The following is a 12,082-nucleotide window of genomic DNA, read 5'->3' as shown; positions in this document are numbered from 1 at the left end:
GAAAGTTCATTAAAGTCTTCGAAAGACCAATGCATCTATGAGACTGAAAAATCCTGATAAAAACAAGGTGTGTGGGTGCAGCTACTAAACGAGCATCCACTCCAATGCAAAATGCAAAATGATAAGTGCGGAGTGCTACATAATCATGTCATAATGATCATCGTCTACACAACACTAACATCGTCAGAGCGTCAAGGGGGATGAGGTAGTGAGGGCATAAAGCCAGAGATAGAGTGTTGGCGGCTGCCCGTGGACATGGTCCTATGTCATCTCCTAGTCGTAGCTCTGCGTCTAACAAGGGCTACCGTAACCCATATCGGTGGAGCCCCAACTTTGAACAAGGAAGGTGAGAGCATGCGAAGGGCAAAAAGTATAGCTGAATGAAAAGGTCCAGGTTGCTCGTTGTTGTTCATATGTTGTCTCACTCTTAGCCATGTTCCTCTTTCATCCTCCATAGTCATCGCCTAAATCTCCTGCTCCATTTCTAACAAATGGCATCAGAGCATCGAGCCTGAGAGAAGGGGAGCACACCATCAGCTGCAGCCTGAAGGAGGAGTGTCATTACTGCTGCATTTCTCCAATATAGTCACGTAAGGAGAAGCTGTGGGGGACGCCTTTCTCTAGTTGAAAAAGGTGCAGCTGTGGGGCAACTATAAGTTCATTATTGACAAAATATTCATTACTGCTGCATTTCTCCAATATAGTCACGTAAGGAGCAGCTGTGGGGCGACACCTTTCTCTAGTTGAAAAAGGTGCAGCTGTGGGGCAACTATAAGTTCATTATCTTCTCAAAACTATCTATTTTTTGAGTCGCAAGCTTCATTCAGCTCTTGTACAACTGGGAGCCCATTTGCTTTTTTTGTTCTGAAGCTACTTCTGTCGCTCAGCTTCTTCTAGAAGCATCAGCCAGCTCTCTCACATATGATATCACCTCTCAAGTTCAAAAAGAGCACTCTACACACCTGTTAAAGCTGCTCTCCCACAACTACAAATACTATCTCTTGCAGCTGAGTAATGCTTCTCTCACTTGCGCAGCTCATTTACACTGTTTTCTGTTTTAGGCTGCTGTCTACAGTTGTGAGCTGATACAATGCTTCTACAACATTGTACCTGTGAGCAAATGCATTGCTTGATCACCTTTGAGATTCCACATCTCCACATTGCCATAGTAGCAGTACTGATTTTTATTTGTTTAGCTTGAAAAGATACTCCATTATATGATTCGATTTTTCAATGTCTACATCATGTGGATCTTCAAATGTACAACATTTAACGTGAAAAGGTGGTCAGGAAAATTAAGACAAAACCTTTCTATTATGATAATGCATGGAAACTTGGGTTGTCCAAGTTTTTAAGCTCCGACATCTATCTTACGGTTAGTCAATCCTTGCAAAGGGATTAGACACTGCCACTGGATTTCAGTTGGTAAGACCGTCCCATGGCTTCTAGTTCCTTGCATTTGGACAAGTTTGATGGTATCGGTTTTCACACACGGCAGATGAAAGTAAAGTATCATCTTATGAGGAGAAGAAACCTTCTACTAGAGAGGGGGGGAGCAAGTTTGGGTTACTAAAGACAAAAAAGCTTTAGCTATTATAGCCCTGGCGCTGAGTGACAACTATATCCACCACATTCTAACTTGGAAACTTCACTCGAGGCTTGGACAAGGTTGTGCATTCATCATCTGAAAAGCTAATGATACAGCTAGAGGCGATTGATGTATCTATCAATGATGATGATGCTGTGAGTGGTACTATTAAAGAATATACCTCTCCCAACTCCAAGACTTGAAGGTGTTATCAATGCACTTCAAGACAAAGAGAAGAAGGTCAAGTAAAGAGGAGGGGAGCAATCCTTCTACACCAAGAGTAAATTCAGCAAAGGGCAAAGCAAAAGGACGCGAAAGGGAGAACTGAAGTGCAACTATTGTGGAAAAAACAATCATTTGTTGCTTCAAAAAAAAGGGCTCGTGGACCTAGCAGCAGAAGAGCCTCTTGTACAAGCCTCTATTGACGCAGCTCACTTGTTGAAGGTGATTTGGCATTTTGAAATGCCAAAGCCCTAAGAGCAACCTCCTCTACTCCTACTTTTTGTATTACCATCATCCAAATGGTGAAATTTCTATGTAAGAAAGTAGATTTAAGTATTAGAATTATAGATATAATTCAGCAGTGACCAATGTAATTTAATAAGCTAGTTAGGGGCACTTTTCCCTCTTTAAGAGGTTTTTCCCCCTAACCGCAGTTAGTTCACTAACTATGGTTAGTAAGGTTTTGTCACTAGGACAAAACCTTATCTCTAACTCTTTTAGTCGTACTCTTTACGCTCTTCTATTGCAACTCAGCTCTCAAGCTCACTCTCTCTCTTGCTCTCTCTCTCTCTCTCCAAACTCTCACATTTGGTATTAGAGTAGTTTGATCATGCTCCCTGCTCCTTCCTCGTTCAACTCCAGCCTACAGCCCACGCTCCTGCTGCTACATCCCGTCTGTACCTGCTCGAAGCAATCAAACGACTGTCCGTACAGTCCGTGCGACTGTACGGAATCCATACCCTGCACGTTCCTTCCGCTAGTACTACGCGACCGTACGGCTGTACAGCTAGTCGCCGTACAGCCCCGTATGAACCTACGCCATACGTACCTACGCCGTACGTATCTACTTGCCCGTACTGTACCTGCGTTGACGCCCGTACCAACATCCCTGCATCATCGCCGTACACACCGTACAACAGGTCGTCGTACTTGCTTCCGTACATTTATGTACAGCTATGTATAAATCTTCCGTACAGCACGTGGCGATGTACACCTGCAATTAATTTCGAGCATCTACCGTACACTTCCGTACAAACTGCTATACAATTTGAAGGTGAGGTTGGAATTTTACATCTTTGCAAGACTTTTGAGCAGGGATCTACTTGCAAGGTTCATTTGCACGCGGATTCAGAGGTTTAGCCCAAACATTTGGGGCTTTCTGCTGAAATTGTGAAATTTGGGGCTTTCTGAGTTTTTGCCCCTTTCTGGTTGCAATTTCAAGCTCGAAATTTGGGGCTTTTGATTCTACAGTACAATTTCTTGAAGAAATTTGGGGATTTTGTAATTACATTGCGATTTCGCAGTGAATTTGGGGCTTTTGCAGACAGAGTGCAATTCTTGCAACATTTGGGGCTTTTGATCAATTTGCCCCTTTCCAGTTGCAATTTTGGGCCTATTTTGGGGCTTTTGTGTTGGGAGAGCAATTTTGGACATTTCAGTTCATACTGCCTTTCTTGAAGTGTTTTGCAGCACTTTTAGCAGATTCTGGAGAGTTTTTGATGCTTGGACAGATTTCTGACAGTGCAAGTGCAGAAATCTGGGTTGCATTTACAGCCAGTGCTTGGCTGTGTTTTTTGGGAGTTGTGCATTTCATTCCCAATAAGGGAATTCAGTTTTGTATCTGCTTAAATCTCTTTCTCAGATATGACCCAGCAAAATCAGAATGACTTCCAGTTCATTGGTCTTTCACAGGAAGACAAGTTGGATGGTACCAACTACTCCCTCTGGAGTTTTATGGTACACAATATTCTGATTTCTCGCAATTTATGGGATGATGTGAATGGGGGTGAGATCCGACTAACAAGTATGACACCTAATACCCCTCCTCAGCAAGGAGGTAGAAGAGGTCGTGCACAGAGTGCAGCTGCAGAACAAGTTGTTGGTGCAGCTATAGCCACTACTCCAGAGCAGAAGAGATGGGATTCACGGGATGCCTTAGCTTTGTCATGCATCTCTCTTTCAGTGAAAAGATTTATCATTCCGCATATTCGGTCGTGTAAGACCTCGAAGGCAGCGTGGGATATCTTAGAAAGCATGTATGCAGCCCAAAATGATGCAAGGGTATCTTTCTTGAAAAGAGAGTTAAGTAATACACATATGGAAGAGGGTGACTCCATGTCAGCCCACCTCACAAAGCTACAGGATCTCAGAGAGCAATTATTGAACATAGATGAGATTATTCCTGATTCAGAGATGATTACTACCACTCTGAATTCTCTTCCAGAGTCTTATCTCAGCTTTCATACCTCGCTGAACTTATCATTGAGGGGGGGTGCAAACCCTCTCACTTTTCATGAGTTGATAGGACTTCTGCTTCAGGAAGAGCAGAACAAGCTATGCTCTCAAAGTTTAAGTCAAAAATGAAGGGACAGGCAAAGACATCAGTAAATCAGCCTTCCAGTGGGCCAGGACAGCCTTCACAAAAGTCTAAAAATGATGCAAGTAAGCCCAAGAAGAAGGGTTTTTGTCATTACTGCAAAAAGCCAGGTCATCACATTGCCAAATGCAGGAAAAGGCTTGCAAAAGAGAAGAAAAACAGCTCCGATATGGCTGTTTCAGATTCAGCTCCACATGCATCTGACAGTGGGGATGCTGCAGCCAACTTTGTTGGACAGGATTATGCCTTTTTATCTTGCATTTCAAATTCTAGGCTGGCTGCTCCAGATGCTCGAGATAGTATAGCCACTTGTAATGATGATACATATGCATTTTTTACTTGCAGTTATGACTCTTCTACGGATGCATCTGCTTTCAGTGTCAATGAAACACTGAACACTTGGTATTTTGACAGCGGTGCATCCAAGCATATCACTTCTAGGAAGTGTCTTTTTACTTCCTTGCATCCACCTCCCGTTGGTAAGAAAGTCACTTGTGCCAATAACTCGTCATATTCAGTACGTGGCACAGGAGAAGTTGAGCTTACTGCCATTGATGGCTCAGTTTTCAGACTTTCAAATGTCTTATATGTGCCTGGTATCACCAAGAATCTTCTTTCAGTGTCCACTCTTAACAGAGCTGGATTTCAGGGCATGTTTAAGGATGACAAATGTGCTGTCCGAGACAGGGAAAATGATTATGCCTTAAGATTATCTGGTACTCTGCTATGTGGGCTTTTTCAGCTTGATCTTTTTGAGAAAAGAGCAGCCCATGCTCTTGAAGCTCTACCCCTACTACTGCCATGTAGAATGCAGAATTATGGCATGCCCGATATGGCCACATGCATTACAACAGCTTGATGACACTTCAGAAGCACTCTATGGTTGATGCATTGCCACCTCTTGAGATACCTCCTCCACATGCCTGTGAAGGGTGCATTTTAGGCAAGATACATAGATTCCCCTTCAAAAAGGATGGTTCAGTTAAACCTTTCCGCAAATTACAGCTTATACACAGTGATGTCTGTGGTCCCATGAGGACTCCATCATTGGGTGGTCATCTCTACTTTGTTACCTTTATTGATGATTACTCCAAATTCACTTGGGTCTTTGGGCCGAAGCGCAAATCAGAAGTGTTCATGGTGTTTAAACACTTTTCAGCCATGGTTGAAAATGAAACCGGACTCAAGATAAAGACATTGCGCACAGATAGAGGTGGGGAATACTTGTCTGCAGATTTTGATGCTTTTCTGAAAGGCAAGGGTATTGTGCATCAGCTCACAGTGAGACTGACCCTTAGCAAAATGGCAAAGCTGAGAGGAAAAATAGAACTCTTATGGAGATGGACAGATATATGCTCAAAAGCAAACACATGCCTCACAAATTCTGGCTTGAAGGTCTGATGTGTGCCAACTACATTTTAAATCGCGCTCCCACTAAGGCTTTGAAAACAAAAACTTCCTATGAGGTCTGAAATGGGAGAAAGCCTTCAGTGGATCATTTCCGAGTCTTTGGATGCCTTGCATATGCTCATGTGCCAGTTGAATTTAGGCACAAGTTGTCAGATAAGGCAATTAAGTGCATATTTGTTGGGTACAGTGCAGAAAGCAAGGGGTACCGTCTCTACAATCCTGCTACACGGCAAGATAATTGTCAGTAGAGATGTGATATTTGCAGAAAATTCAGCTCACACTCAGGCTGAATTTCATATGCCTTCTTCTTCAGAGGATGTTTTTGAGGGGTTGCTACCCATTGCCTTGGGTTCCCCTGCTGATATTTCTGATGCAAATCAAAATTTACAGCCACCTCCCGATGCTTCAGTTCCACCACAGGATGTCTTGCCACCTCCACACGCAATGGAACAGGTGGTGCAGCAAGGAATTGCAGACATACATGCAGCAAAAACAGTCCCAAACTGGCTATTACAGACTCTCAGGGAGAGTAAGATTGATGCTCCACTACCTGGCAGGACTCGCAGTGCAGCAAGGCACATGGAAGGTGCTAATTCAGTGGAATCAGCATATGCAGGTACTCTTCTTGATGAGGAAGAGCCTGCGACATTCGAAGAAGCAAAGGACAATGTGCATTGGATGAATGCCATGCACGATGAGTTGCAGTCCATTGAAAAATATCAGACTTGGGATGTTGTAGACTTGCCACCAGGTAAACATGCCATTGGCACACGATGGGTTTTCAAGGTGAAACGGAAGCCAGATGGCTCCATTGACAGATACAAGGCAAGGCTGGTTGCTAAAGGCTATGCTCAGAAAAAGGGCATAGATTATGAGGAGACATTTGCTCCTACATCCCGGATGACCACCATCCGATCTGTTATTGCAATGGCTGCACATTTTGAGTGGAATGTTCATCAGTTGGACATAAAAACAGCCTTCTTAAATGGAGACTTGCTGGAAGAGCTGTATGTCAAACAACCTCCAGGCTTTGAGATTATAGCAAATGCACTTCAAGTATGCAAGCTAAACAAAGCTTTGTATGGGCTGAAACAGGCCCCTCGTGCATGGTATGCCAAGATTCATGCCTTTCTGACCAGCAAGGGGCTGCACAATAGTCCTACTGAGAGTACCCTCTACATCAAGATGGATGGGGGGGAAATTTTAGTCATCCTTCTTTATGTCGATGACTTACTTCTCATAGGGTCCAATGAAGATAAAATTGCAGATTTCAAAGCTGATTTGCAGACCACCTTTGACATGTCAGATTTGGGGCTGCTTCACTTTTATTTGGGGATCCAGTTCTCTCAAGAGAAACGTGGCACTGTTATGTCTCAGTCCAAGTATGTGCAGAAACTCTTGGACAGATTTAACATGCATGATTATAAGCCCATAGCCACTCCCATGGAGCCGGGGCTGAAACTCACAATGCATGATGCAGGAGAATCAATTGATGCCACATCTTACAGTCAGGCTGTTGGATGCCTCATATATCTCTGCAACACTAGACCTGATATTCAGTTTGCAGTATCTCAGGTGAGCAGGTACATGCACAGCCCAAAACCTATGCATTGGCAGGCAATTAAGCGCATCTTCCGTTATTTGCAGGGCACGAAGTCTTTTGGCTTGTTATTTCCCGGGGGGGTTGACTTGCAGATGCATGCCTAAAGTGATTCAGATTGGGCTGGTGATTATGACACTAGGCAGTCCACTAGTGGCAATTGTTTCTTTTTGGGTAAATCTTGCATTTCCTGGCTGAGCAAGAAACAATCTACAGTGGCTACCTCATCATGTGAAGAGAGAGAGAGAGAGAGAGCAAGAGAGAGAGTGAGCTTGAGAGCTGAAAGCTTGAGAGCTGAGTTGCAATAGAAGAGTGTAAAGACTAAAAGAGTTAGAGATAAGGTTTTGTCCTAGTGACAAAACCTTAGTAGTCACTAACCATAGTTAGTGAACTAACTGCGGTTAGGGGAAAAAACCTCTTAAAGAGGGAAAAGTGCCCTTAACTAGCTTATTAAATTACATCGGTCACTGCTGAATTATATCTATAATTCTAACACCCCCCTGCAGTGCTAATGTCATGTACAAGGCTAATCAATCACCAAACGGATATAAGTTCAGGGCACTGCGAAATGCCTCAAACTTTTCACGTGGTAGTGCTTTGGTGAAAATATCTACAACGTTGTCATGTGTGGACACAAAGATCATACTCATCTCTCCTGCATGCAACTTCTCTCTGACGTAGTGATAGTGAACCTCAATGTGCTTCGTGCGAGCATGAAACTCTGGATTCTTTGCCACTGCAATGGCACTTTGACTATCAGTGAGAATTGGAGAAGGACCCTCCAAAGACAGATGAAGATCAGCAAATAGACGTCGCAGCCAGACACATTCAACTGTTGCTGTGAAAGCTGCCCTGTAAACTCTCACATTAAGTCCATGACTAGTGAGATGGATATCACTTTGTTGGAAAAATGATTGCAATATCCATCTAAGGGGGAGATCCATGTGTCAATTGGTATAAGCTCATGGTGTTTACCTTGGTAGAATCGATGTAACCATGGTTGGTAGTCCACGGCAGAAGCTATGATGTAAGTGATATGCCACATGGGTAGACAGATGCATGAATCTTGGGATGGAGAGAATCAAGGTGATAGTTTAGTGATTATAGGAGCTTGAGATGGTCTGAATGAGCTCACCTATGATCTGAGTAGCATTGCATGGTCAGCCTACTTAAAATGCATCTCTGCGTTATGATAAACTTGCTCGTTGTTGTTCATACGATGTCTCATTCTTCGCCATGTTCCTCTTTTATCCTCCATAGCCATTGCCTCACTCTCCTGCTCCATTTTGAACAGAATGAATGACTGCCCGCACATGGGGCCTATTTATAGGAATTTGAAGCCCCAAGAGCGGCCAACCAGCACCCATGATTGGTCAACATGATGTCTTTTAGCTGATCCAGTCTCCCGGCTCTGCAACAAACAGTGTACTCAATATGTAATACCAACCAGTACAGTCCCACACTGCTCCAGCTGTCGTACATGCTGCTGTCCTGCCAACCTGATCCTGCTGTCCCTGCCATACAGACCTGCTTCTGCTGTCCTGTCGTACAGTTCTGCTGACGTAGCACCCATCTATACTACAGCCCATATCAGCTTCTGCAAAACCCTCTGTCCAGGGTCTTTGCTATAGTAGGGTGGCCCTTGAGCTAATACAATTGGCACGTCTGTATGCTGCCCATGTGGCAGCCAATCTGCTTCCCACATGGCAGCCCTAATTCTATCCTCTCTGTCCTAACCTATATTGTATGATCCCCCATGCCATCCTCATTGGGGGCTCACAAGTGGGAAGGTGACCCTATTATTCCAACATTACAAGCTCAAGAGACCCAATCGTAGTGTTGATCACTACAAGACAAGGTCTGTTGCAAAGGGGCATGCTCACCAAAAGGGAATCAGTATTAACTTTGACGAGACCTTTTCTCCCACCTCACGTATGACCACTGTCAGGTATATGATTGCATTGGCAGCACACCGTGGTTGCAAAGTACATCAACTGGACTTCTGGATATCAAATTTGCTTCCTTGCATGACGATTTGTACAAGGAGGTATATGTACATTTGTGCACAAAGGGGAAGAAAAGAAATTGTGCAAGCTTAAGAAATCTTTGTGCGGCCTTAAGCAGGCTCCCAAAGCATGAAAAGATACAAACATATTTGATTGAACATGCTTTTTGCAACAGTCCAATTGTCAAGGTCATAGTCTTGTACGTTGATGACATGCTGATCGCAGGCCACATGAGAAGAACATCTCCCAACTCCAACACTTGAAGGTGTTATCACTGCTCTTCAAGAAGAAGAGAGAAAGAGGAAATGAGCAAAGGGCAAAGCAACAGGACACAAAAGGGAAAACTGAAGTGCAACTAGTGTGGACGAAACAATCATTTGGAAAAAGATTGTTACTTCAAAAAAAGGACACTTGGAGCTAGCAGCAGAAGAAATTGTTGTACTACTGAAGAGCCTCACTTGTTAAAGGTGATTGGGCATTTTGAAATGCCAAAGCACTAAGAGCAACCTCCTCTACTTCTCACTAAATTCAACAAAGGGCAAAGCAACAAGACACAAAAGGGAAAACTGAACTGCAACTATTGTGGACGAAACAATTATTTGAAAAAAGATTGTTACTTCAAAAAAAGGGCACGTGGACCTAGCAGCAGAAGAAACTGTTGTACAAGGCTCTACTGAAGGGCTCACTTGTTGAAGGTGATTGGGCATTTTAAAATGCCAAATCACTAAGAGCAACCTCCTCTACTTCTACCTCTTGTATTACCGTTATCCAAATGGTGAAAATTCTATGCAAGAAAATAGATGTAAGACTAGAATACATCCAATCGTACAAAATTTAGATTTTTTGTTGTTCTAAGAACTTTTAGGTATTGGGACTTCTGCATCCACATAAGATAATTCGATGTAGTTGAAGAGCCGATCACCAATTGGACAAAATTTAAAGAGTTTGCATGTCCGCTAGGGTGACAGTAAAATGTACCTTTGTAAGACTAGAATATACTAGAATATATCCAATCGCACAAATTTAGAAATTGTTGTTCTGAGAAGTTTTAGGTGTTGGGGCTTCTACACCCGCGTAAGATAATTGGATGTAGTGAGATGGATATCGCTAGAGGGGAAGTTTGTTGGGAAAATGCTTGCAATATCCATCTAAAGGGGAGCTCCATCTATCAATTGGTCTAAGCTCAAGGTGTCTACCTTGGTAGAATCAATGTAACCATGGTTGGTAGCACATTTTCAGAGGATGGTCATGTTCACATTTTCAGAGGATGGTCATGTTCTTGGATTCTTTCTCTCTCTCTCTCTCTCTCTCTCTCTCTCTGATCCGAGGGCGATACCACTACCTCTTTCAGGAGGGGCTCGGCTCTGGACTACTCACATGGCTGATACATTTTTTCCGACCAAGTCTGCTTTGGGCTCTACCTGATTGAGATGCGGAGACACAGAGATTCCCTTGTGCGGCAAGCCAGAGATCAGCTACAATCGATTCCTCAGGACACCGAGCTAGAGCGAGCACAGACACGCGTCACTGATTTTTACGCATGCGAGCCAAGTAATAGGCCTCCAATCTGCAAGAGATGTTTCTTGGGAATAATTTAATCAATCCTTTCTTCCAGCTAGTTGGCATCTGTTGTGTTTTCGAATCATGATTAACCATATATAGTAATGCAAGTGAAATGCCATCCCAATATTGCAAAAAGAACTCCATTGTGAAACCATCACAACCCAGGGATTTCCATTTGCCACAAGATTTGATGGCATCTTTAATTATGGGTCCATGAAGGAAACTTCTATTTAAATGGCTTGATGAAAAGATAAAATTGAACTTACATATCAAAGAAGTTCTTGGCGTGCTGAGATTACATCTTATGACAAAGGAACAAGATTCAGAAATTGTTTAGCAAAGTGACCAACACATACCTAAGCAAGCTATGCTCTTGATTGAGTCCGATTACCATCCACAGTTTTGACCCGGCAAATATTTTCACTTTGCCTCTTATAGGGCAAGCTTTTAAAAAAATACTTGAAGGAGTAACCCTTATCTGTGAAAGCTCTCTGTCTAGCCCTCGTTTTCGATTTCTCAACCTAACATTGCATTGTAGGAAATGTGTAGCCTAACATAGCCACATAGCGTCAGTAAGAGATAATTCCTTGAGGTGGCTGATTTCTATCAATTCCTTAAAGATGCTCTTAGCGTTCACAACTCTTATAGGTGCTCTTAGCGTCAACAACATCTTCTCGAAGAGTGTGCAAGTAATTGCTGCCATACTCACGAATGACATGCTGCATATGAGTAACAAAGGCAGTCCATGCATATATCTAGATGAATCCAAGAACAGTACCCAAACTCATCCTCTAAAAACACAACATAGTGCAGTTTCAATATCATGATAATCACTTATAAGTTTGAAAACCATAAACTCCATCACGCATAGCAGAGACTAGCAACTATGAACCTAAGTACAAGCTGAGAAGAAAGGTGTGGGAATTGGACACATGGAAAGCAGTACCCTCTACAACAGTCACTCCTATTCCTAGAAACCCCTCATTTAATAGGCAGCCGAATGGGAAACCTCAAGCCCTACAAGGCTGAGGAAGCAAAGCCTTCAAAAAAGCCCCAGCCCCAAGGAGGACCCAAAGGACAAGAAAGATCAAGGGGTAAAACAGTTATCATTGATGATAGTGTGAGAAGTGCCGCAGAACTGAGCAAAGAAGGAGAGAGCAAACCAAGCCACACACACTGAACTTAAAGGAGAGAGAGAAAAAGAGAAGGAGAGACTGCAAGGGATCTCAGAAAAAGGCCTAAGAAATGCTGCGCAAAACCTCCACTGAATGCTGCACAAGTGGTGCTACAGGAGATACTGAACAAGTCAGGCAGGG

At 43.2% G+C, this 12,082-nt stretch overlaps 1 protein-coding gene across 3 annotated transcripts in view; it reads right to left on the bottom strand.

Moving 5' to 3' along the window:
- LOC147892933 (uncharacterized) overlaps positions 1 to 12,082 on the bottom strand; it is a 54,045-nt gene that overhangs the window by 17,169 nt on the left and 24,794 nt on the right. The window lies entirely within an intron of this gene.

The sequence above is a fragment of the Dipteris shenzhenensis genome, chromosome 16 (assembly GCF_047967505.1).
Source record: "Dipteris shenzhenensis isolate YYH24624 ecotype China chromosome 16, Dip_SZ_1.0, whole genome shotgun sequence".
Taxonomy (NCBI): Eukaryota; Viridiplantae; Streptophyta; class Polypodiopsida; order Gleicheniales; family Dipteridaceae; genus Dipteris; species Dipteris shenzhenensis.
Note: the sequence above shows the minus strand (reverse complement) of the source record. Positions and strands in the feature narration are given on the sequence as shown.